The sequence below is a fragment of the Phascolarctos cinereus genome, unplaced genomic scaffold (genome assembly GCF_003287225.1).
Source record: "Phascolarctos cinereus isolate Bilbo 61053 unplaced genomic scaffold, phaCin_HiC Scaffold_726;HRSCAF=1367, whole genome shotgun sequence".
NCBI lineage: Eukaryota > Metazoa > Chordata > Mammalia > Diprotodontia > Phascolarctidae > Phascolarctos > Phascolarctos cinereus.
The window spans coordinates 247,569,739-247,595,915 of record NW_027556098.1 but is presented as its reverse complement, the minus strand read 5'-3'; the positions used below and the strand labels follow the sequence as shown (position 1 = coordinate 247,595,915).

The window sequence follows — 26,177 nt, the reverse complement described above, 5'->3', positions numbered from 1 at the left end:
TACTGGAATTTCGGAGACATTTCCAAAGTGGGAGAGTTCATATACTATTAGTGCTCACTGATCTTCAACCTGATACATACTGAATGTGCTTTTTACTTGATCATGAAGACTGGTATCAATCAATCAATCAATAAGTGTTTATTAAGTGCCTACTATGTGTCACCACTGTGCTAAGCACTGGTGATACAAAGGGCAGACCAGTCTGCCATCTGTGTTTTAGAAAGAGTGAGTCAATGGGAGTTAGTGAATAGACTGTTGGGTCCAGAGTTCAAGTCCTATGTCAGATATTTTTGAATGATATGACATGTGATGATCATCAGTTCAACTAACTTCCCAGAACCTTAGTATCCCAATTTGTAAAATGAAGGCAGTAATAGTGGTACTTCCTATCTCATAGGGTTGCTGTAAGGAAAGTGCTTAAAAGTAGCAATATCTGGATTATCCAGAATTTTTGTTGCAGACAACAAGTTTCTATGCTAGGAGAAAGGAAGGGAATAAGCCTTTATATATAGCCCCTACTCTGTGCCAGGTACTAAATATTTATATTATCATTTTTTGATCTGGGTTTCCATCATTTTGACAAGAGTTTGTTGTTTTACTTTTGTCTAATAGGAGAAAGGGCAACTAGGTGGCACAGTGGATAGTTGCCAGATCTGGAGTCAGCAAGACTCATCCTCCTTAGTTTAAATCTGGCCTCATACATATAAGTAGCTGTATGACCCTGGGCAAGTCACTTAACCTTATTAGCCTCAGTTTCCTCATCTGTAAAATGAGCTGGAGAAGGAATGCCAAACCACTCTAGTATCTTTGCCAAGAAAACCTCAAATGGGGAAACAAGCAGTCGGATATGACTGAAAATGACTTAACAACAACTAACAGAAGATGACGACTTCATGCTTACTCTCTATAAAGTGTTAACTTTCTAAAGCGTTGGGTCTGTAGAATCAGAATCCTTGTCTCCTGTTAAGTAGGCAAATTCTGGGTACAATGAGCCATGGCCCATTCTTCCATAGACCGAGTAGACTGTTTCTTTCAGACCAAAAACTAGCACCTCTCTAAGAGGCAGATTACAGCAATGGATTCAGGTGCAAACAGATTCCTTATGGCTACTCTTCATATTCCTAGGTCCTCAGTATGTCTGATTTCTGGTTGTTTCATGAAGCTTATTTTTATATATACAATATACATATACACATATTTGTGTACATGCATACACACATCTATACATACATGTATACATGTATATATGCTTATATACCAACACACACATATATCCTTTTTTTTCCACAATGACATAAGGTTGTTATGATCTATTGATATCTAGGTAAGCAGATAATTATCTATATCTGCTATATCTATAAATCGATAATATTAACAGATAATATCTACAAATATTATCTAGGATAGTTCTATGTCTACATCCTAGACAGTGGTCCCTGGTTTGTTCCTTCCTCTTTGATTTCCTTATCTTGACCTTGAATAGGCTGGGGGCTTACATTTCATTAATCCATTCAATAAATATTTATTGAGCACCTACAACACGGAAGGCATTTTTTTTAGTACTTGAGGGAACCAGGATGTAGAAAAGTCTTTTTTTTTCCCCCCAAGGAACTTCTGGCTTAGTGGAAGAGACAAAAACATATTCACAAATCTACCACGAATAGCTGTCTATTAAAAATAGCCTAAATCCTATGGCAAAGTAATATTGAAAATTAAACAAAGTGCTAAAGGAAATTCCTAAGGGAGAGAGATCCCTTCTGTCTGGAATGATTAGATTGAAACCTTGACCTTCTTTGTGAACTCTAATGACTCCCTGGAATGGTATATTGCTAAGTACCTTGTGTACTTTGGGGAGTGTAGAAGGACCCTCCTAAAGTGGTAGTGCTCATTACTAGACTATTTTTAGTTGCTGTACCTGAAGACTTTCAAATAAAGCAGCAATTTCAGTTCAGGTTTTGACTATACAACTAAGGCTGAATGGATTTTTAGATCAGTTTTTTTCAAAAATGACAACTGTTCAATTTGTAAGAGGTGGATAATTAATCTTTGACATTCAATTACTTTACATTATATTGTTTCTTTCAAATAATTTTGCATTACGAGATGCCATATTTCATACAACATAAGCTATTTAACAAAACAGAATAAGACTCATAGCCACAATGTGACACTTTAAGAATGACAAGAAATTCTCCCATAAGCAGTCACATTTAGGGGGATTATTAAAATTTAATAGATAATATTCTTGCGTTTGCAGTTTACCAAGTGTTAATTAGTTAATAAGCACATTAGCAACTGGGATGCATGTGCTCCAACACGAACAGTATAAGTACATTCAAACATACATAAAGTACCAGAACCTTAGGGGAAAAACATCCTATATTACTTATACCAGGTTATTTTTTAGTCCTGGGGGAGAAGGGATGTATAAAAGAATACTTAAGAAACTAGGCAAGGGGTCCAGTATTTCCTGTGGATTAATGACCACCTGAGAGAAGCTGATAGTTAGAGAAACAGACTCAGACAATTAACCTCCAAATGCTTATTAATCAAACAGAAATACCCACTGTTAAGGTCATTCTCACCATTATAACCCATAAATAGAAAAGGAAAAAAAATCCTAGATGCAAGCATGTATACACACACACACACACACACACACACACACACACACACACACACACACACACACGGTATTTGGGAAGGTATGACTAATTGCTGAGTAGCTACTAGCACCTATCCAAATGCCTATAAAGCTTTTATATTCAAATACAAAACTACCTCCCTCCAAATACAGAATTTCCAGAAAGGAAGAAAAGGGGACAGAGTTTAAGGAGATAGATGCAGATGAAGAGGAAATTCATTAATCAACTGCTGTGTGCCACTATAATAGCACATGGGCTTTCACACTACCAAGTCTGTGACCACAAGGAAATCACTTTATTTATCCAAGCCCAGTTTTCTTCATCTGTAAAATGGAGAAAATAACATCTAACACTTACTCATATGTAAAGTGCTTTGCCAACTTTAAAGTGTTAAATAAATGTCAGGTTTTTAAAAAATGTTATATCCTGTCTCTTCAAACCAGATTTTAAGGTCCCAGGAAATGAGAGGCTGTCTTACCAATCTAAGTGCTCAACTGAGGAAGGTATAGTGATGACTAAGGGAGACTTGCAAGAAGTAATGTATTTGGACAGCTAATTTCCAAAGACAGAAATACAGACCCTAAAGGGTGACAAAACCAAAAACCTTTGCTGAACCAAAGCATAGGGTAAATGGGAGAAGGAGGCTGTTGGGAAGGAGGATGATCAAGTTTAAATTTAGAAAAGAACTTCTACTCTTAGAGGGAAGATTTAGTACTTTCTTAGCAGCTTCCTGCCTGATTACACCAAGAACATGCAGAAGCAAAACGAAATTTAAGTAATCTATGACTTCATTCAAGTCAAAGTGACTTTCTGGGTGATCCCCAAGTTCTGCTTTGAAAGGCTTGAGAGATACAGGCCTTAGCTTCTGATTGCCATCTCTACGCAGGACCACAGGAAAAGTATCTCTGCTCAGTATCAATGCTGGCTTGAAAACAAAGACTTTCTCCTATATTTCCAATAATAACCTCCCACAAAATAACTTATGACTGAAGTTCAGAAAGCAATTTTCTGCCTTTTTACATATGGAGCACAATGTAAACCATACAGAAGTAATTAGAGAGACATGAGAACCAATTCAACTTCAGCCTTGGTTCTGAGTTTCGTTCTTAGCAATACCAGCATCTGCCTTATTATACGGAATGCGGCAAGTTATAGTAGCTCCCCTTTCTCCAGGGAAGAGATAAAAGCTTATCCAACCTAAAGTGAATGTTGGGCTACTTTCTTCCACTTTATTTTCTTTCAATCCTGACCTTAAATGCCAAATAAAATGAGCACTTTCATATAATATAGAACAGGACAGAATTGTACATGAAACTGTAAGTAGATATTATGTACATTATAGCTTACAAAACAGGATGTTCTGTGACAAAATGGTTAAGTGTCATAGTCACAAATCATAATTAGTATTTGTTACCTTTAAGCATGTACACTAGTAGGTACGGGGCAGAATATAAAAGGCTTAGGCTTTTATATGATACTATTCTAGAAATACCCCCAAAGAATACTAAATATTTGTGGAAATTTATTATAATAATTTCTTTAAAGTATTTAAGAAAAGGAAGCACAAATATTAAAAACCTGAAGTCTTTAACATTTGGACTCAATGAAATTTAAGAGAATGGGAAAGTTTATTCCTTTCTAATATACTTCCTGCCACTAAACTAAGAGTCTGAGTGGAACCATACAATTCCCAAATGACCTCTGGAGCATCAAGTAAGATTCCAAGCCTCCACACTTCCTTTTCTCATTGTTTTCATTCATATTAAAAATGAACACCAAAGATGTTCAGTACAACTTCAAAATAGTCACATATGAAAAGGATTATGTTTTCTAGAACAGGCAAGCCAGGGGCACTTTTCTGGGGAATTAAGACTCCAAGCATAATTAAAGTGGAATATGGAACTTCACCTCAGGATACCAGAGGTTTGGTGGGGTGGGGCAGGGAGTAATGACAAGAACTTTTGAGGCCAAAGAACCACATCAGAACTACTCCTAACTCAACCTTTTCAAGCACTTGGATCAAAAGGACTGTGAAATAAACGTTCTGCCTTCTGACCCTTATAATGTTTTTCGATGGGTTCTAAAACCCCTTTTTCCACCTTTTCTTTTCTAATTGGACTAAACAGGTTTCTTTAAGCTGTTCTCAGCTTTAGAGGCATCTGGGCCTGGAGTCAAGAAGACTAGAGTTCACATCTAGCTTCAGATACTGACTAGCTATGTGATGCTGATCAAGTCAATGAACTTCTGTTGTTCTCATTTTATAGCCAATGAAACTGAGGCAATCTACATGACAGGATCAAATGAGATAATCTGCTAAAAAGCATGCCTGGTGCATTCTCTTGAGAATTAAAAAACATTTTTAAAAATTGGATTAGGATAAACCAGACTTTGAAGGCATATTCCCCCTCAGGGATATAGGGTATGGGAGGATTTTACTCATTTGTTGTATATATTCAAATGGTCAGGGTTTTCTTCCAGTAGGGCATCTTTCCCCCACTTGGATTATTGGAGAAATATAATAATATAGTGAAAGCCTCTTGTTCAAATAAGGAAGGTGAAATCTTTTAATGTATTTGTATTTTATCCAGGATTAAATTGTGATTTCCAGGCTAAAGAATACTATCTGTCAGCTGGGCAATTTTCTACTCAACTTATCTTTGTCTAGTAAGAATATTCTTGATGTCATGTACCAAAGACTCTGACTTTTAGAAATGACAAAGTCAACAACACAAATGTTTCATTTCCTTTGCTTTAATTAAAAAAAAATAACATCACTTAAAAGATACCAAATCAAGCTTTTCTCATTCCCTTCATTTTACCTACATGAGATGCTGACAAGCGAGTTCAATAATGAAAAATTTTGAAATGTCTGAATTAAATACAAGTTGTACCTTTGAACTAGTAATTAATGACTATATGTATTTTTCTCCAGTAGATTCCCAGGCAGACTCTCTTCAAGGTTAAAAAAAAAAAAAAAAGAAAAAAGGCACATTCTCCTCATGTTATCCAAGTCAACAACCATAATCAGCAATCCATCAGGTAATACCATCTTTTCAAGGACATCTCTCTTTGGTTGCTCTGCTCCCACCTGAAACTTCAGAGAGAGCTCCCTCCATCCTTCTTCTCCTGCCCCACAACTTTCACTGCTGCTCCCTAAATTACTTCCCTGGTGCCTCCAAAGGAGGGAGGCATACCTGGACTTTTGTCTCTTCCATTTATCTCACCCTATTAGTTGCCAAGTCTAACCACTTTGTCTCCACAAAATCTTCCTCCCCTTTTCCTTCAGTACTTACCACAAAAGCCTGTTCCTGGTTGCCCTCTACCAGGGCTATTATCATGACCTTCTTGTTAGGTTTCTCACCCCTACCTTCAAGGCCACCCTTAACCTTTTTAATTGGATTGTAAAACAACAACAACAACAAAAACACTTTTCTAGACCAGATGTTGTGTGGCTGAACTGCTTACAAATCTTCCTGTGGCTCCCTAAAAAAACTCAAACACCAAAAATCAAATCCCTGGGCTAGCCCATACTAAGTACATATCGACTGACTGCATATTTGGCTAATACTTGGTCTAGGTCTGTGATTTTACAACTAAACTTATCAGTATCATTATTGTTATTATTATTCAGGTTTTGTTTTGGTTTTAATCCAAACCTGGTTTATTTCGAAGCGATAACACACTGCAAACAGGTGAGCACTTTTTTTAAGCCCCAGTTCCCCAACTCAACCTTATCTTCCCTGACCAAGAGGTTCTCTTCCTGACAAATATTTGAGGAAACAAGGTAGAACTCTAAGACCCTTTTCTGAATACATTAAAATAATACCCTTTTTTAAAAATCTGAGGCAATGGTCCATAAAGCAGTAACTGTTTTTTTTCCTGCATGATTTTTTAAAATGGACTTTAAGAAACATTTAAAAACGTACACATATTCAATGAACCACGATACCAAATGCTACCACAAACTATCAAGCTAGGTCATGGACATAAATTTAGGACAATACTTACACATTTTCAGTTTTCTAATCCTAATTTTCATCAGACAGCTGTGTGACGATGCATTTTGATTTCTTAGAGACTACTGGTGTTACAGGCAGCTCCAGACTTAAGGCTGAGAGGACCAGCATCCTGAAAAAGCCCCAGGATAGGGTGGCTGAGGGAACTTCCCTTTTCTCTCATCTAGCTGCTGCTTGAAATTTCCCTCCCCCTTTTTTTCCCTTTCCCCTCCTCCTGGGGCTGCCTGGAACCTCTCTGCCCTTCCCCCTCCTTCTCTTTACTCCAGATGGCCTCTGGAGATGACCAGCCCAGTGGTGAGGGAGGTCAGGGGAAATTAAGGCCGTTCCTTCTCCCCTAAGCTCTTCCCCTACCCAATAAACTGCTCTTTTGACAGCCCTAGTATTGGCCTCCTCTGGTTTATCCCCAAGTGAGTAGAATCATACCATCTGCAGATCCCAATCCCCTCTCCCCTTAAGATTCCCTCTTGTGCTTTCACCTCAGAGCCCCCAACCCTGTGCTTAGAAAAACTCGATGCTTCCTTTCATCTGCAATACTAGATTAATCATATTTCAGTCCTTTGTGTACCCAAAGGGCCCATTTGCTCCTACAGGAAACTTTCCACAGGGAGTCTTTTAACCCCCATCTGTTAAAAGTTCCACTTTTAAGTGAAAGCAGGCAGGCCAATCCCTGGATCTCCCAGGAAAAAAAGAGGTGTAGATAGTATATAGTTTTTGTGTTCATCAGTAAATGCTCAGGGAGCCAGAACAGCAAGAATCTTTCAGGTCATCCTCAGTTCTGCATTATAGATTTCTAGTGTCATTCTCTATATTCCTAGGCCTCTGTCTTACTGAAGTTTCTGCCCTAAAGCCACCCAAGCAACCACAGGGGACCTAGAAAAATACTCCTGAATTCTGAAGAGCTTATTATCACACCAAAGTACAGAAACAGATTCTCAGTATTCCAAGTTGGAATACTGACTGTGTTTTCCCACAGAATATATTTATTATTTGTAGTAATTTGTTTTTTCTAGCACTATTAGCATAGTACTAATTAAAAATTAAATTGCTTCTGTAAGCCAACCCAGGAACCTAACCACCATGGATAACATTGTTTCTATGAGGAAATTCTTTGAGGTACAGAAAACTGATTTGACATATGAACTTCTGTATGAATTTGATCCTTCTGCCACACTTTGTAAAGCTGATAACTTTCTGTTCTTTAATAATTAGATGATATAGGCTCAAATATTTACATCAACTGAATCTAAGGGAGAGAAAAAAGAAGAGAGGGAAAGGAGGGGAGAGGGAGGGAGAATCTATTTTTATCTATCTCAATTTCCTGTTCTACTAGATCTTCATTCAGGCAAGATTGTTTCAAGTAAGTTAATGAACATTTCCTCTCACTTTCTGGAGAAAACACACTTATCTAGTAAACGTGTTTTAAATAAGAGTCAGGACAAGGCATATGATAAACCAATATGCTACACCAATTTCAGGATTATTATCAATAAACCATATTTGTGACACTGGGCACGTCTCTTTGTCCTCATGGGCCTTACTTTCTGCTTTCACATTTGTATGTAAACACACACACACACACACACACACACACACACACACACACACACACACACACAGAGTCATGACAGTCCTGTTAAAATGAAAACTCTTCAATGGCTTTTTATTGTCTGACAAGAAAGTTTAGACTTCTTTGCCAGGAATTCCAGGCCTTCCACAAGATGGTGTCACCCTTCCTACTCTGGGTCTCAATTTCTTCATCTGTAAAATGAGAAAGGGTTTTAGGGTTTTTTTTAAGCTTCAAATCCTATAATTTTATGATCTAAATTTCTTCCCAACTGTAAAATTCTCTCACCTATGAAATATTGATTGATGAATATTAACTGTCTTTCAATTTTTTCTTGCCATGCTGGTGAATCCATTACTAAACATGCATGTACTAAGTTTCTATCTGCATAAGGGAGCTCACCTATATCACTCTCCTCAGCCACTATTCGCATGAATAACCTGGAAGTCCAAATGGACTTGATTTTCAGAGAATTATTGCACACAACATGTTCTTAATAAATGTAGCTTAAATTAAACTGATTTTGACACAAGATATTCCTATAATGTTTTAAAGAACTAGATAGTCTCCATTCTTTCACTGACCATGACTTATTCTCTCCTCTCACCTACAAAATATAGGTATTGTACCACAACTCCTCCTCTTCTAGCCTCATTTATGAGATTTGGGGAGTGGATCAGATAATCTTTAATGTTCCCTCAGGCTCTAATACTCCATGACTTTGTAGACAAAGATACAGCTATGTTGACTTTTTATAAATTCTTGTAGGCTAAAATCTACCTTAGAAGAGTTATAATATTAAGTATGTGAAAAAAGATATTCTGTACCTCAATTTTTAATATATAATCGTGGAGACAAAAGACACACCCGTACCAATTAAATCCAAGAAAAACTGCATGAACTCTGAAGGAAAGTTACAGTTTGTATAAAACCTTGTTGCTAGGACAGCCTGTTTCTGACTTGCCTTAATCCAAATGACTTATAGGATTTTGTATTGTGGTTCCTGACATAGCAAGATAAACATCCTGAGAAACCACAGTCTCAGCTGCTGTACTTTTGTTCCTGAAATCAATCTCCATTTGTTTCTCTTTTCAATTTTATTCCTAAATATGAAATTCAGATCCTTCACAGCCTTACGATCCCAGACTAGTAGAAATGAGAAGCTGAATAAGGATTTTAACTATTCAAGTATATGGAATCAAACAGACTTCTCTCTAATGTGATGGGTTCTTACAAGACAGTCCCCATTTCTGTCTCTGTGACTTCCTCCATGGCACTGAAAAGCAAATCAACATAAAGGCAACATCAAGCCCTGATGACACTGCTTTCTTATTGTTCTAGCTATGAATACTTTGTCTTCCTCACTAGAATGCAGTTAAACAATAAATGCTGCCAAACTGAAAATTTCTTGTTATGTCAACAAACATTTATTAAGCACCTACTATGAGCCAAATACTGTGCAGAGTGTGGGTTTACAAAGCTGGGTACATTCTGAACAAATACTCAACTTAATCAACAATGGCCCAGTGAAAATTTTAAAGAACTCCACTAGAGCATGCAGGTTTTAGGCTTCATTTTTGTGGTTTGACTAAAAATATTTACAAATAGTGGAACAGGTATCTAAGAAGCACTATTTATGGGGTAGGGAGGTTCATTTGAACACTTTCTCCCCCTATATTTTAAATACCTTTCCATTCAGCATTTTTCATGCTTGCTACCAGAAATTACTTCATTTGCAACCATCACCTCCAGGGTTTTTTTGGGTGTTTGTTTTGTGAAACACACACCCATTTGGTCCATGTACTTTACCTCACATGCACACACATATATCGTCTATCTCTATATGACAAGAAGTCCAATTATATGATGGCCTAAACCAGCAAATTGCAATTGAGGAAAGTTTCTAGGCCCTTCTGACCATTCCTACCATTCTTCCATCCACTGTGTTTAGTGATTAGATAACACAGGCTATATACATCTTTCTTTTAGTTCTCTTGCTCCAGTTCCACCATCCTTCTCCTCTTCTTTTTCCAGATTCCTTAATCTAGGTAGTAATCAAAGATCTATTCATCATTTCTTTTTTCTTAATGTCCTTTCTTGGCAATCTCATTCAATCTCACAATTTCAATTAATCATCATTATTCAGCTGATTCCCAAATTTGTTTCTCTAGACTTGATCTCTCTAGAGTTTCAGACCCACATGCCCTATTGCCTACTGGTCACTTCTACCTAGATGTTCCATTAGCACCTCAACCTGAAGTTCCCATGTCCCCAAACTACAAACCATATCTTCTCCCCTAAATTTATTCTTCCACTCTGCATATTGTCTCCCATGCTTATAACTTTGAGGTTGTTGTTGATATTTCCATCTCCTTAAATTCTAATTGGTAAACAAATCCTATCTTGTGTCTCTCCCCACCTCTCCATCCCCACTGCTACCATTTAGTATAGGCCCTTATTACCACTTACCTAAAGTCTAATAGTATTTTCCTAGTTGGTTTTCCCACCTCTTTTATTTCTCCAATCCAAACTTTACACTATGGTCAAAATACTCTTACACACCTGGTCATATCACACCTGCTCAAAAATCCTTAATAGTTCCCTACTGCCATCTGAGTCAAGTTCAAATTTCTTTGCCTGGAATTTAAAGCCCTTCAAAATCTGGTACCACCCTACCTTTCCAGACTTTTCACTTTCCTAGTCTATAGTTCTCAAAAATGCACCATCATCTATTTATGAAAGACACATTGTGCCTTTGTTTATTAGCTGCTCCTAATGCCACAAATGACCTCCCTTTCCTTTTTTTGCCTGTTGAATTTCTATCCATGCTTAAAAATTGCAATTCAAATACTGTCTCCTCCATGTAGTCTTCTCTGCCTGCTTTTCCCTCATCACCTTTTCCCACAGACCTCACATAGTACTTTAGTTTGCAACTGTGATGCATTCTTCACGTAAGTGTCTATGAAGCAGATGCAACCTGCATGTAACTTAATAGACAGGTCTTTGAGCAGGGCTTAACTTTGAGAAGTCTGGTAAAGCCAATGGAATCTTTCTCAGAATAATGTTTTTTAAATGCATAAAACAAAAGATAGAGAATTACAAAGGGAATCAAACGTTAATGAAAATAAAGATGTTATTTTCTCCCCTCCAAGTCTGTGGATTCCCTGAAATCTACCCATGGGTTCCTTGATCCCAGGTGAAAAAACTAAGAAAGTTGTCTGAGATTCAGAGACAAAATGACTTGCCAGTAGTTGTATGGCTATCAAAAGCAGTATTTGAATCCAGGTCTACTCAAGTCCAAAATTCTATCCATTACATAAGAATACCTTCCATGTATTTTTCATGTAATATTATCTATTAGTTATCAGAGTTTGTGTCTTCTCCCCATATAGAATATAAGTTCAATGAGTGCAGGCATCATACTTACCCAAACATTTTATCTCTCTTTTTATCATGATCTGCAAACAGTAGATTAATATCAGTTAAATGAATGAGATAACAGAAGGAAAAGAAAGACTGAGGGAACTCCGATTTCTTTTACTAAAAGAATTAATCACACAGTGATTATTTGGACAACTCTCCTATTTCTGGTAAGAACACTACCATCCTTCCAGTCACCTAGGCATCCTCTCCTCAACTCCTCGTTCTCTTATACTTTGTATCCAATATATTGCCAAATTCTACTGATTGTAGCTTAGTGACCTCTCTCCCATACATGCCTTTCTTTCCTCCGACCCTGCCACCACTTCAGCACAGGACTTTAATCACCTCATGCCTGAACTATTGCTAGTGACTATTGTTCGGTCTCCCTGTGGCTCAAGTCAATCCTCCCTCCACTCTCTCCACTTAGCTCTCAGATAGATATTTCTAAAAAGTAGGTATCACTATGTCACCACATCCCGCCTCCATTCAATAAACCCCAGTGGCTCCTTATCTTCGGGATTTAAAAAAAAATTTTGTTTGGCTTTTAAAAGCCTTTCATAACCTGCCCCCTTTCTTCCCTTCCAGTCATCTTCTCAACTCCCCTTACCTTACTTCTCTTCCCACACTGTGATCCAAAGACCTTGTCGTCCTTGCTGTTGCTCAGCACAAGATACTCCATCTGCCATCTTTGAGCATCTTCACTGGCTCTACCCCTTGTTTGGTATCCTCTCTTTCCTCATCTCTGCCTCCTAGCTTCATGGCTTTCTTCCAATCCCAGCTTAAAGGTGTTATTTCCTGCTCTATCTCCAGAACTATTCTGTGTTAAGTACTGATGTGGGTGTGAGGGTGGACATCACTTATGGGAAACGACAGAAAACTAAAACGCTACCATAGTATACTTGAGATATTTGAGAACCAGAGGAAGGTACATGCTGCTCTGTGAGGGTGACTTTATGTACAGAAAGACAAAGAAGAGATTCCAGCTGGATAAGAAGGATGGTGGGGGCTTTGGTCTGCACAGGTGGTGGGAGTACAGGAGATCACAAATGCATGAAAGTATTCCTTCAGAAGAAGGGAGCCTGGTTAGATGATAATCTCTTCTGGGAAGCGTCCTATCCCCAAGGGCAGCATTTCCCTCTAGAGGAGACCCTCTAAAAGCTTGCTAAAAGCCTCTGAAGAGATGTGAACAGTGACTGATTACACTTACGGTCTTTCAGCAGAGGTGGGTTTTCCCCTTACTCTATAATATCAACTCCACTAGAAAAACAAGACAAATAGGATTTTACTTGAGAAAAAGTGCATCTAACAGGGAAATGAAGTTGACATAGCATTAGTATTAATTAAATTTAGCTATTTACCAGCTAAGTGCTTCACGGCTCCAGGGTGATTATCAAGACTAATCAGAATTTCAAATGACACTGATAACTAAAGGTAAAAATATTATTCTACAAGTACCCGGAGGCAGAAGTAAAATCTTAAAATGAACAAAGGTGTAATCTTTAGGTTGTTTCACCTAATCTAATCTTTTTTCTTGAGGGAGAAAGGATTTTTAAATATTTTCAACCAGTTGCTAAACAAATCAAATTCTTTCCACATAGCAAACAAAAGCATAAAATGTGTGACCTTGGGGGGGGGGCGCAAATTAATTTAATCTCTCTGGGCCTCAGTTTATCTGTAGAATGAAGGAGTTGGCTAATTGATCTCTAAAGTCTCTTCCAGACTAAAATTTCAACTCAAGTCTATAATACGAATTGATATAGTGTAGGACAAAACATGATATATCTCATGTAATATTTTGCTCAATTTACTAAAAAGTACTTAAAATATAGAATATTATTTCAGAAATGCCTGAAGAATAGTGCCTTGCACACAGTGTGCCTCAATATATACATTTAAATTTCATGTATCTTATAGATTTATCTCACCTTACATAATATTCTTGAAAAATTACTTGTAAAATTTTTAAAATGGAATCTTATTTTAAACACACTGAACAGTGATTTAAAAAAAAAAACAAGCATAGCTAATCCTAAAAAAAAAAAAGCAAAAAAAAGACTTCTATAAAGGAAAAATGACCTTCCTCCATTAATATATTTATAAATGTGAATTTTTAAACATCAGAATTGATTAAAGCTGGGTAACTTGTATTTTGTTGTTAAGCTAGAAGTAAGTTTACCTACTCTACACATATTTCACTCAAATTCAGAGTGCTCAGAGACAAATAAAACATGCTTTATTTAATATTGAAGGCCATATTTCTGCATGTTTATATATGGAAAAGTACTTTCCATCTGGTAATTACTTTTGTCAGTGTCAGAGAGGATTCTGGATAACTCTAAAAAAAAGTATGGGAAGAAGAAAGAATACAGGGAGAAATGTTTTTTGACTCAAGGAAATGGGCTTGTTTGGGAAAATGAATTTGTAGTATTTCTGAATGAATAATGTGCTACAGCTGTGCAGCCAATTTACATGTAGTCCTAACAATTTAAAGTAACAAATAAGGCAACTCTTGACATCACATACTTTTCATGGTACACATAGCCCTTACTTATATAAACATATACACATACCAATATGTGATGTGAACTTCTGTAATCTTGAAGCAACTTCAAGGAAAACATTGTTTTTATAAAAGAACACATATTTTCCCATGCTTCTTCAATTCTTGTGCAAGACATTTTTATGAGATTCAAGTAAACTATATTTTGTTTGGTTTCTTTTGTTCTTCCCTTCTTGCTAGACTGAAACATACTCTTAGATAGAACCACTTACAATGATAAATTCTCTTTTTATTCTAATAAAATTATTCAAATCAATTGTTAACTTGAAAATCAAACAATTCAAATGGGTAAATCTTTCCTTTAACCACTGTGGATATTGCAACTTCTTATTTTCTCGAGGCAGACATTCATTTTAGATTCATTCTGTTCCCAAAAAATGCTTGTTTTGGTTAATGTGAACGTTATTCCAGTAACCCAACATTTGATCACTACAACATTATTCATACTGCTTTGCTGAAGAAAACTCAAAAGTTCTTGAAAAAGGCCCAGACATGATTTATTCACAGATTTATTTACTTTATTTACTATATTTTGCAGCTCAACTGTAAGAAGTGTTCTTTAAAATAATGAAGACAATACTGGAAACACCTTGCCCACCACAGGCAAAATCCATGGGGAATACTCCTATCTTAGGATACCACCTCAGATCTCACTACATTAGTACTTCTCCTTGTGGTCACCTAAGAAATGTTCAGCTTGTGTTTAGTCATCTGGAACTGACAGATACTTCTCTAATGTTAAGGATACCATGGCAACCAGATCTGTAGCATCAAGAACAGATATGATTGACAGTATCTATAAGCTGAGTCAAGAAAAAAAAATACACTTGTTCTATTATATTAGGGAGGCCTTCCTAAAGGCAGAGCTCAGAAACAGTCATTTTTGACTGACTGGAGAACTTAGCCCAGGGGCCCACATGTGGCCCTGAAAGTCCTCAAGTGTGGCCCTTTGATAGAATCCAAACTTCACAAAGGTTTGGATTCTGTCAAAGGGACATGCTTGAGGACCTGGAGGGCCACATGTGCCCTTGGGGCTCCAGGTCCCCCCACCCCGAGTCTTAGCTTATTTGGCACAAGAAATTAAATTCCTCTCTAGAAATGCAAGGTGTATAGTTTTTTGGGGGGACCTTTTTGGAAGAGTTCAAAGAGATCTGAGTGAAGAAGTGCCTTAGAAATCTGGAAATATAAATTCTATTTTATCAGCTCCTCAGAAAGATGGAGGAGAGACTAAATTATAAAGACATTTTAGGAATAAAACTAAAAAATCTGTTGTAACTAAGCTGGTTTTATGGGAAGGAATTAAACAGTAATCCTAACTCAGCATACCCAGCTTGGGAAAGGTATAGCTTTTCTATGTATTTACTAACAATTTCTTTCCTCCATAGTAGAAACGTGAGGTTGTATTAAGCTACGAAAATTAGAGACAGAAATCAAGGTAGGCCATGGCCAAAGTTCTACTCCCCAGCACAATGTGAAAAGGACTCTGCTTTCTTCCAACCAGGCAAAAACTCTGTAAGGTCCTAAAAAATCAGCTTCTTGTTTGAGCCCACTAGTACAGATCCTCTTAGTTCACCCATCTCATGGCCACTGCCCATATCTTACTAATGGTCAAACCATTTTTTTCTAACTTTGAAGTTCTATGAGAAATTTCCACCATCTAAGTATTTTCTTATTAACAGTATCGACTTGCACATACTGACCAACTCAAAATGCCTAATACTGTTCTATAGTCCCCCCTACTTGCTCCCCAAACCTATTTTTCCTTCTGACCTCCCTACAAAACCCTGATTTTCCTGTTACCAAGGTTGGAATCCTCTCTGTTGCCTTTGACTCTTTCCTGTGACTCACATCAAATTAGTTGCTTAATCGCCTCTCTTCTACTCGTTCCCTCTCCTCTATTCCTACTATCATACCACCTTAATTCTGGTGCTTATTGCCTAGATTACTGCAAGAGCCTCCAACTTCATATTTCTGCATCTAGTCTCTCTCTCCTACAGTCTGTCCTATACAACCTTCCTGGCACACCTCTCTGACCATGTGACTACCCTCCTCAAAAACTTCATGGCTCCCTAATTACCCACTGATCTGCTTTTCATTGTGTTCCTTGATTGGAGCTCAGCTGCCAATGGTGTCAGGAGAACAGGGTGGTGCTGGGCCCAGAATGGAGACAAACCTTACTATCTTTTAACTCAGCTCACAGACTATCCTACTTTGGTAAAAGAATATCTGCAGCATTTCTGTGTGGTTTCTCCTGCTAAAACATGCAGAGAAAATTATGATAAAATGTCTTTGCCTCTGCCATTTATACTATATGAAAAGAGATTAAAGATTATAACTGCTTCCACAGTACGTAGTTTTCTTCACAGTCACTTAACAAGTAGACTCAAGTTTTCTCCTTTTAACTATTCTTAACCTCAGCCTGAAATAGATAGTTAATATTTCTGTACAGACCTTATATTTTCCTGACCCAATTTTATCTGAGAAGTTAAAATGGCCTTCCTTTAGATTTTTTTATTCTACATCAGGAAGCGCAGTACAAATTTTGAATTAATCTTTAAATATTTTATTCAGCATTTTTTTTTGTTTTTATCAGACCTGAGACTTCAGTAGTATAGGGAAAGTCCCTCTACCAATGCAGATCAGCACATTCCCTGTAGTTTACAGTGTCTGGAGAGTTTTCTGGAGTACTGAGGTTAATGACTTGCCCAGGGTCATACACTGACTCTATGCCAAAGGCAGGACTGAATTTACCGATTGCAATCAGCTTTTTTTTTTCTGTGACACAATGGGGTTAAGTGACTTGCCCAGGGTCACACAGCTACTAAGTGTCAAGTGTATGGTCTGAGGCCAGATTTGAACTCAGGTCCTCCTGACTCCAGGGCAGATGCTCTATCCACTGCGCCACCTAGATGACCCCACAAGATCAGCTTTTTACCCATTCTCTGCCACACTGCTTCTCATCAACACATTGGAGATAGTGTGTGTGTGTGTGTGTGTGTGTATGTGTGTCACACACACACACAAATATATATGCATATATTATATATGTGTGTATATATTATATATATGTGTATATATATTATGTATGTGTATATATATTATGTATGTGTGTGTATGTGTGTGTGTGTATATATATGTATATATATATATGTATATGTATGTATATATATATATATATATATATATATGTATGTATATATATATATGTATATATATATATACATATATATATATATTATATATATATATATATATATATATATATATATATATATATATATATATATATATATATGAAGTGTGTGTGTGTGTGTGTGTGTGTATTTTTTTTTTTTTGGTGAGGCAATTGGGGTTAAGTGACTTGCCCAGAGTCACACAGCTAGTGAGTGTTATGTGTTTGAGGCTGGATTTGAACTCAGGTACTCCTGACTCCAGAGTTGGTGGCTCTATCCACTATGACACCTATCTGCCCCACATTGAATTTTTTTTAAAAACCTATTTAGGGGGAAAAAAAAGAGTTCATAAGAAATTGTTACTCATGAGGTGGTTCTAACTTTTCTTTGGTTCTACCTCATGTATTGCAAAAGAATGTGTCCTCAGACTGACCATACTCATCTTTGATAGGAAACCTTTGCACCTGTTTTTTAATAAATCATAAAATGAACCTCATCATATATTTGTCATGGTTCTCTCATCCAAAGATCCAACATTGACTGTTACTTTTTACTTACATAAAAGTGTCATGGTGGACAGGTTAGTGATTCTTTTCAAACTATATGCAAGCTTACTGTCTATTAATTTCTTTTTCCCTAACAACTGTTTTCACATAGGATTTCTGTTGTTGGTTTCTCAGATTTTTGCTTAATGGTAAGCATATTTATAGTCTAATAGTTAAATTTCTCTAAGCAAACTAAAGTACTAATCTTGTCCTCTCTCTAAAGCAGAGGTGGGGGGGAAAGGAAGAGGGGATGATGATCTGTGAATCTGGTTGAGAGAAAAAAATTACATCTTTATTTTCATTAACCTCTAATTGAAATTTAGCATTTTCTCTAATTATTTAATTTTAATTTAATAATTATTTCTTTGCTTATTTAAAAACATTTTAATAGGTCCAAAGACTTCACCAAATTATCACCAGAAAAAAAGAACAACTCTTATCATAAAGACTGCAGGCAAGAAATAATAAAGCCATCTACAAAGAGGAGGCAACTAGTAGAAAAGGCAAAGACAGCTTTACTTTTCTGAAAATTGCTTATTATGATACAGATGAATCTCTCAATATCCAAGACAAAACAAAGGCCTGATAGACCATCAAGACACTGGGCCTAGGCCCAGTGCATGAATGGATTAAATGGAGTATTAGCCAAGGCAGGTAAGGGTGAAGAGATGAAGCAGTACACTCAGCCTGGGGACAGCATCTCACCACTCAACTGTAAGAAGGGGGCTAGAGACAGTATTGGAAGAATTCTCTTTATGAAGACAGAGTAAAAAATACTGGATAACCTACTTTAAAATTAGATGTCTTAGTTCCCTAATGCATCATATGTTTCTAAATATAATAACAGAAAAGCCTAGGTGGTTAGGCCAGGTAGTAGAGTGCTAGACTTTAAGAAATGAGTTAAAATTTGGCCTCAGACATTTACTAACTGTACGATGCTGAGAAAATCACTTTAACCTGTCTCCATCTCCATGTCCTCATCTGTAAAATGGAGATGTGAAGTAGATAGAGTATTGGGCATGGAGTTAGGAAGACTCATTATCATGTGTTCAAATCCGGCCTCAGACACTTACTAGCTGTGTGACCCTTTCGTCTAAGTTTCTTCATTTGTAAAATAAGCTGGGGAAGGAAATGGCCAATCACTTCAGCAACTTTGCCAAGAAAACCTCAAATGGGGTCATGAAGAATCAGACATGACTGAAAATGACTGAACAACAAAACAGAGATGACAATAATGGCACCTCTCTTACAGGATTGTTGTGAGGATCAAAACAAGGGAACATATATAAAATGCTTTATAAATCCTATGGTGATGATGAGAGTGAACACACCCTGAAGTCCAAAACAGATGGGATAGTAGTCAAGAAATTTAGCATATCTGCATGGATGTCTCAGGTCCTCTTGTTTCTTTATTGCTTGAAAGTCCTAACCTGGCAGTTAAAGAGCAAATTTACAGGACAATCCTAATTAAATTCTCACTAATAGATAATTGGGATGAGAAGTTTCAAATTTGGCTTTTACAATGGAAAAGGATAAAGGGAAGGGGGACAGGAGGTTTCTTATATTTGCTTGTTCTTTTTGGTCCCCCATGTTGCCATTTTAGGATAAAACTATAGTAGAGACTTAATTTTTATTATTTTATGTGCTATTCCCTTTAACAGAACGTTCTGAGTGAAAGATTATAGAAGGCAGAAGAAAAATACTACACATTCTTATACTGTCTTCTATAATTCTGACTCATGAGTTTTTAAAATACATATTTTTAAAAATCAATTATTATAATAATTAGGCAATTTTCCTTTATCACACTAAAGTATGTTAGCACTATTTTGATGACACCAAACTTTTGTGTGTGGAAATGGCTAGCCTTAACATTAGATAATTCTTTTAAAAAAGAATTGTACATGAGAAAATATTGACACAAATGTCTTCAAAAAGAGATATAAGAACAAAAATATATGTAACATTATCATACTGGCTCACTGAATTTTAACTAAGAATCTGGAGCATAACCAATGTAGAAATTTTGCTTAAAAATAATGAATAACCAAAATGTTAATTGTTTAAAGGCCTTTACAGATATTATTTCATTGGTGCTCAAAATATTCCTGGCAGGCAGAGAAATGGCTAGAATTATTATCTCTATTTAAAGTGCAGGAAACTCACCCACCAAAACATTAATTTCTAGAGGTCACCAAGCAACAACACAGTGCTAGAGAACTTAAGCTTTCTGACTATGTCTATATTGATATCAATATGTCAATATCAGTATGTCAATAGCTACACACACACACACACACACACACACACACACACACAACCAATAATCTGCATAACAGTCCATAAATTTGACAAATGAAACTTGACATGAGTAACAACGTTAGAAATTGGCAAATATCCTTTCACACTTTAAAAAAATATGACTGGAGTGTTACCCTATTACATCTCAGTCATGTGATATTTAGCTCACAATAGATGCTGCTTGGCACAGTAAATATAGTAGATGACTTATTGGCATAAATGTCAGGATGGTACATCCTATGAATGTTATACCTCCTACATTGGACAGGACATCCCACCTATGGCACTAACTCATTACACATGGATTGGTAATTTAGGTTACATGGAACTTTGTCTATTGACATTATCTTCTATTCCCTCATTCTTCTGGACAGAAGACAGTTACACCTCAAAAAGACAGGAAAACAGAACTTTTAACTATCAATTTACTGAATCTTCCGAATATGAGGAGACAAAAAATATGGCATTTATTTAAAAAGCCAAAGAAGGGTCCCTATAGAAACCACATAGTTGTTAGTAATTGTACACTTTCATTTAAAGGTGCCAAAAACAAAACAAAACAAAAAAACCCCAACAACCCCCAAACCAGCTAATGAAATCAGGATGTCAGGAAAACCATAAAAAGGATCAATACTTTTTTCCTTTCTGGTTGTCTCCATCAGCAGTCACTATGCCCTCTCTCCATGTAAATGAAATCAATCAGTGGGGATTTCTGTAAAATACATAAAACAGTCATCTTCCAGACTCTACTAGAAGATAAATGATTCCAGACATTGGATTGCAGCCATTTTCCCACACATGCTACGGAGTTTTTGTCATCCATATTGGGCCATAACACTAAGCGTTTTTTTGCCTTTTTTTAAAGTTTACAGCCAATGCTTCCACTTCTGGCTTGGAACAGACTGCACACACTAGAATCACTGCAAAATAGTAGTCATTTTTCTGCACAAACTGTAAGAGAATCATCTAAGTTCAAATAATGAGGCTCATGAGTTCCCTTTTGGAACTTTTCATGTATACTTTGCTATTTCTAATGTTACCTCATCATTTGCTTTAGACCCTCTCTGGAATTAGCCAAATCGCTGCCTAATGAATCTAAAAGGCATCTAACTCCAAGCATAAACACTCGAGTGTACCTTATTACTATGAATAATGCAAGTTCAATAAATTCAAAAACTTGTTAACGTAAGACAATAAGATGTTCTCTGGAGAAGGGTAAAAGCAAAAACAGACTTTATGGCAGCTTAGACTTACTTATTTTTCCTAAAAACGTAAGCCAACACCAGCAAAGTGATTTAGGAGACACACAGGAAATTTGAGGCATATCCAGGGCTAGCTGAGTAACTTACGCTCAATGGAATAAACAACCAAGTGCAGTTTCTTGCCAGCTGCTTAAAACCGAAAGATAGGCCACTCTCTTACTAAACCTGTTTGCTAGGAAAGATGTCCAATAATCCTCAACCACTTTAAAGAAAAACAAAGACCAAAAATAAGGTAAAAGCACCATCTGAGGTTGATTAAGATGACTTACAAGTTTTGTTTATATGGTAGCAGCTTTCAATTAAAAACCAAACAAACATGAATAACTATAGTGGTATATACTGCCTTTAATTTAAAACCAAGTTCCACTCAAACAGGATGTCAGTGATTCTAAATACAAAGTACCCTTTGGGGGATATGGTATATATCCATTCACAGCTCATCAAAGTGGGAGTAAAGTCTTGTCGACCAGCCACCACTATTTCTGCTACTATCAGATAAAAACTTACTTTGTCTAAAAATGTCCTTAGGCTGTGAACCCAAATCACTTTCTTCATTTCATTTTCTGCTTCCTTGAAAACAGCTTCTCAGACTCTGACAGATGGCCTCTCTGTCACTGAGTGCTTCTTTCTCATTATTTTTGCCAGCTAATCTTTCCCCGATGCTTAGCTGTTGTCTGTGAGACTGAGTTCTACATCATCCCTGGTCTGATCAATGGTCTGCTCAGTTTGAGGTTGGTTTTTAGTCCCGCCCCTAGTTCTAAAAGAAACCAAGAGGAAAAAAAATACCCAACAACCTCACAGCTGGATTTCCTATAAATCATTCCACTTCACACTGTCTGTGCAGCTATGGCAAAGTCTGTTGCTCCATCACTACTAACCCAAAAAGCAATCCTTCACCTGGATGGTAGGCACCCCATAGTCACACCCGTATTTCCCAGTAAATCCCACACTCTTTTATAGAAAGAGATGAAATACATTAAGCAGTTCTAAGCATCCGTATAAGACCAGTAAAAAAGATATGCCTAGATGATTTTAAATAATTAGGTCTGAAAACCGTGAATTTTGTTCCATATCTAAAAAGAATATGGGGAAAGAATAATGCAAGGAAAAAACAAAACAAAACCTGGTTTATTCAAATTACCCAACCTGAAATAAAGGGCATCGTTTTCATTCAGGTAAAGCAACATCCTAAGCACCTGGCTCTGTTTTTATCTTATATGATTATATCACCAACAAGTTCAGGGAAGAAAGAATGAATATATTGGAAATTGTACTGTATATCTAACTTAGCTTTTTAAAAATAAAGTTTTGTTGATGTCTTTTGTTTTGTATATCACAGACATCTTCTGATATTCCCAAGTGAACTCTCTCTTGTGACAAAGTAAATTGAACGAACCGGCCCCCTCAGACAGCATGACAACACCACCACAGTCCCACTTCCCTCTACTGTCCTAAGTTTTCTTCCCACCTCTACTTAGAACAAAAGAGGATGCTTCAGTATCTGTTCTCTGGGACTGCAAGGAGTCCGAGTTCCACTGCCTTTCAGCACTATTTTACATGTGTTATTGTAGCTCTTGTGTGTACCAAGTTCTAAGGCAGCTCTTCAAGAGTTGGGGCCCAGTCAATTACAAAGGGAATGTCAACCTGTAAAATCTATAGACAAACCTACCCATTCTAGGGAGACTGAAACATTTAGCACGGTATACAAGGATTATTAAGCCCTGTTCAACAATACTGCCATGACATTAAGACTTAAGAGACTTTCAATTATTGGGTCTGAAGGAATATATGCCCCTTGAGCCAGGTTAAAGATATGAATGGCCGTATGTTTGTAATCAGGAAGAGACAGGGGACCCAGAGACAGGGGATGGAAAGAAGAAGAGAGATGGGGGGATGGAAAGGAAATACAAGTGGACGAAGAAAAAGACTGAGGATAAAAGAAAGTCTTCTTGTAGATCCATGTAGTAAAAGTGCAGCCACTTAGCCGACTCCTACATTACTACTGGACAAAAGTCTAGTAATGCCTATGTCACTGAAAAATAGAAGAGTTACTCTCCAGGAGCCATGAGGATATGACATTTAAGAGTCCAAGCATGGGCACTCCTAGGCTACAAGAAGGCTCAATCATTCTGATTCTCAGTTTCCCAAAATGAGAAATGTGGATATTTCAAATATGATTTATAGAAAAATGAGCAGAGAAGCCATCCTGGTAAGTTGGAAAGAAGTCTGAGAATCAAGACACTAGAGCTCTTAGCCTGGCTCTGTTATTAATTCCTTTTCTTTCTCTAGGTCTTAGTTTCTTTACTGGTAAAATGAGGAGGTTTGAAAAAAATATTTTTAAGGTCCCTTCTAACCCTAAATTTGCAGTTAGAATTAAATCAAAAGAAAGTTTATACTAGACTATTAGATTAGGTTATGTCACTGATTTTTGGAACAAATGAACAACTGATAGCTATCTAAATAAGTATTTTTTTAATTGATAAATTCCATCTTGAAACAACAGATACTCCCAACACACACTACAACAACGTCCTAACAAAGTACATTCCTTCCAAACAGCTAAGCAAAACCACCTAATAGTTTCTGTGACTGATACTACATATCATGTTGTAGTCCACATCATGTGTTTTCTTTTGTTTTCCCCTTTGCAAGACTTTTTATAAGGCTTTTCCTGTTTGTTTTAATGCTTTATATTCATCAGAACACAACAAGCCACAATAATATTTCATTGAAGTAACATATATATAACAGTTTTTCAGCTATCCCCTAATCACTGGTCCCATATTTTCTCTCTAGCACTTCTCTGAAACAAATAACATTACTATGAATATTTTTATACATGTGGCTTTTCTGTGGGTACAAATCCAGTAGTAGAATCTCTGGGTCAAAGGGTATTATCAACTTAGTAACTTTTCTTGAAAAATTCCAAATAGTTTCCCAGAACAAAATCAGACCAATTTATACAGGCATCAGCAGTCAATTAATATTTGCACAGTCCCGTCAACATTTAATTTTCCCATTTTAAACCATCTTTGTCAATCTGGTGAATGTGAGATCACAGTTCAGTTGTTTCGCTTTTCATTTACCTGATCATTATTGATTTTGAATAATTTCAGATGTTTTTGATTATTTGCACTTCTTGAGAAGATTTTCTTTACGTCCTTTGACCTCATCAAATAAGGGAGAACTCTTACACTTCTGGATTTCTGTCAATTACCTACTTTGGGGGGCATTAAACATTTATCATTGATAATTAATGTATATATTTTCCCTAACCTGTACTTTTTCTTTTCATTAGTTGCACTAATTTTGTTCATTAAAAGCCTTTAACTTTATAATTAGAATTATCTATTTCATTAAAAAGCAACCCCATCCATCTTATGCAAGTATTTTCCTCCTGAACAACTTGTTTGATTTTAAAATCCCATGACTGGCAGAGAAAAGACACAACTTGGCAGTCTCTTCCCATATGTGTGAAATATAAAGGTCTTTTAAAGAAACTGCCATTATCTACAAAGAGCACAATCAACGATGCTTCTTATTTTCATTGAAATCTACATGGAGTCAACTAATCAACATGAACACCATAATAACTTTTTTTTTTTGCTTTTTAGTGAGGCAATTGGGGTTAAGTGACTTGCCCAGGGTCACACAGCTAGTAAGTGTCATGTGTCTGAGGCTGGATTTGAACTCAGGTCCTCCTGACTCCAAGGCCAGAGCTCTATCTACTGCGCCACCTAGCTGCCCCAAGGGCTAGTTTCTTATCTTCTTCTTCTCCTTTTTTTTTTTTAAAGGCAATTGGGGTTAAGTGACTTGCCCAGGGTCACACAGCTAGTAAGTGTCAAGTGTTTAGTCTGAGGCCAGATTTGAACTCAGGTCCTCCTGACTCCAGGGCCAGTGCTCTATCCATTGTGCCACCTAGCTACCCCCAATCCATATCATGTAATACAAAATCTCACAAACTAGGTAAGTGTAGTATAAACCGACTATATCTTCAATGTTGCCAAGTTTTTCATCCAGGTAGCATTTTAACTATGGGTCAAAATTTCATTTCTTACAATTAACATAATTCTTCTGTGACCATGAGCAAACTGCTTAACTTTCCTGGGCCTCAGCTTCCTCATCTTTAAAGTGAGGAAACTGGTTTAGATGATTTAGATCTGAAACGGATCTTATCTCTCACTCTACGACCCTATGATCTTAATGTTCGCAATGTCTTTTGAAAATTTTTTATTTATTTTAAATTTATGGAATAAAATAAGCATTTGTTTTTTAACTGTCTCTGTCCCATCTCTCTTTCCCCTGTCTCTCTGTTTCCTATAAAGGAGCAAAGGAGCTTGGATTACAGCCAAGAATCAATCACCTAGCAAAAATGAGCATGATTTTTCAAGGGAGGAGATGGATATTCAATGAAATAGGGGACTTCCAAACATTCCTGATAAAAAGACCAGAGCTGAACAAAAAATTTGATCTTCAAGTACAAGATTCAAGAAAGACATAAAAAGGTAAATGGGACAGAAAGATACAATATGTTGTTAATAAGGGTGGACTGTTTACATCCCTACAAGGGAAGATGACACTTGCAACTCCTGAGAACTGTATTGTTATTACACCATGTTAAATGAGTATACATAAAGGGGGTGGATTTTAGTTGACTTTGATGTAATGATAAAAAAAAATAAATCTAA

General features: G+C 36.7%; 1 protein-coding gene across 4 annotated transcripts in view; it reads right to left on the bottom strand.

The window, feature by feature from the left end:
* Window positions 1–26,177, bottom strand: part of STARD13 (StAR related lipid transfer domain containing 13) — a 716,694-nt gene that overhangs the window by 84,973 nt on the left and 605,544 nt on the right. The gene's annotated exons all lie outside the window — the stretch shown is intronic.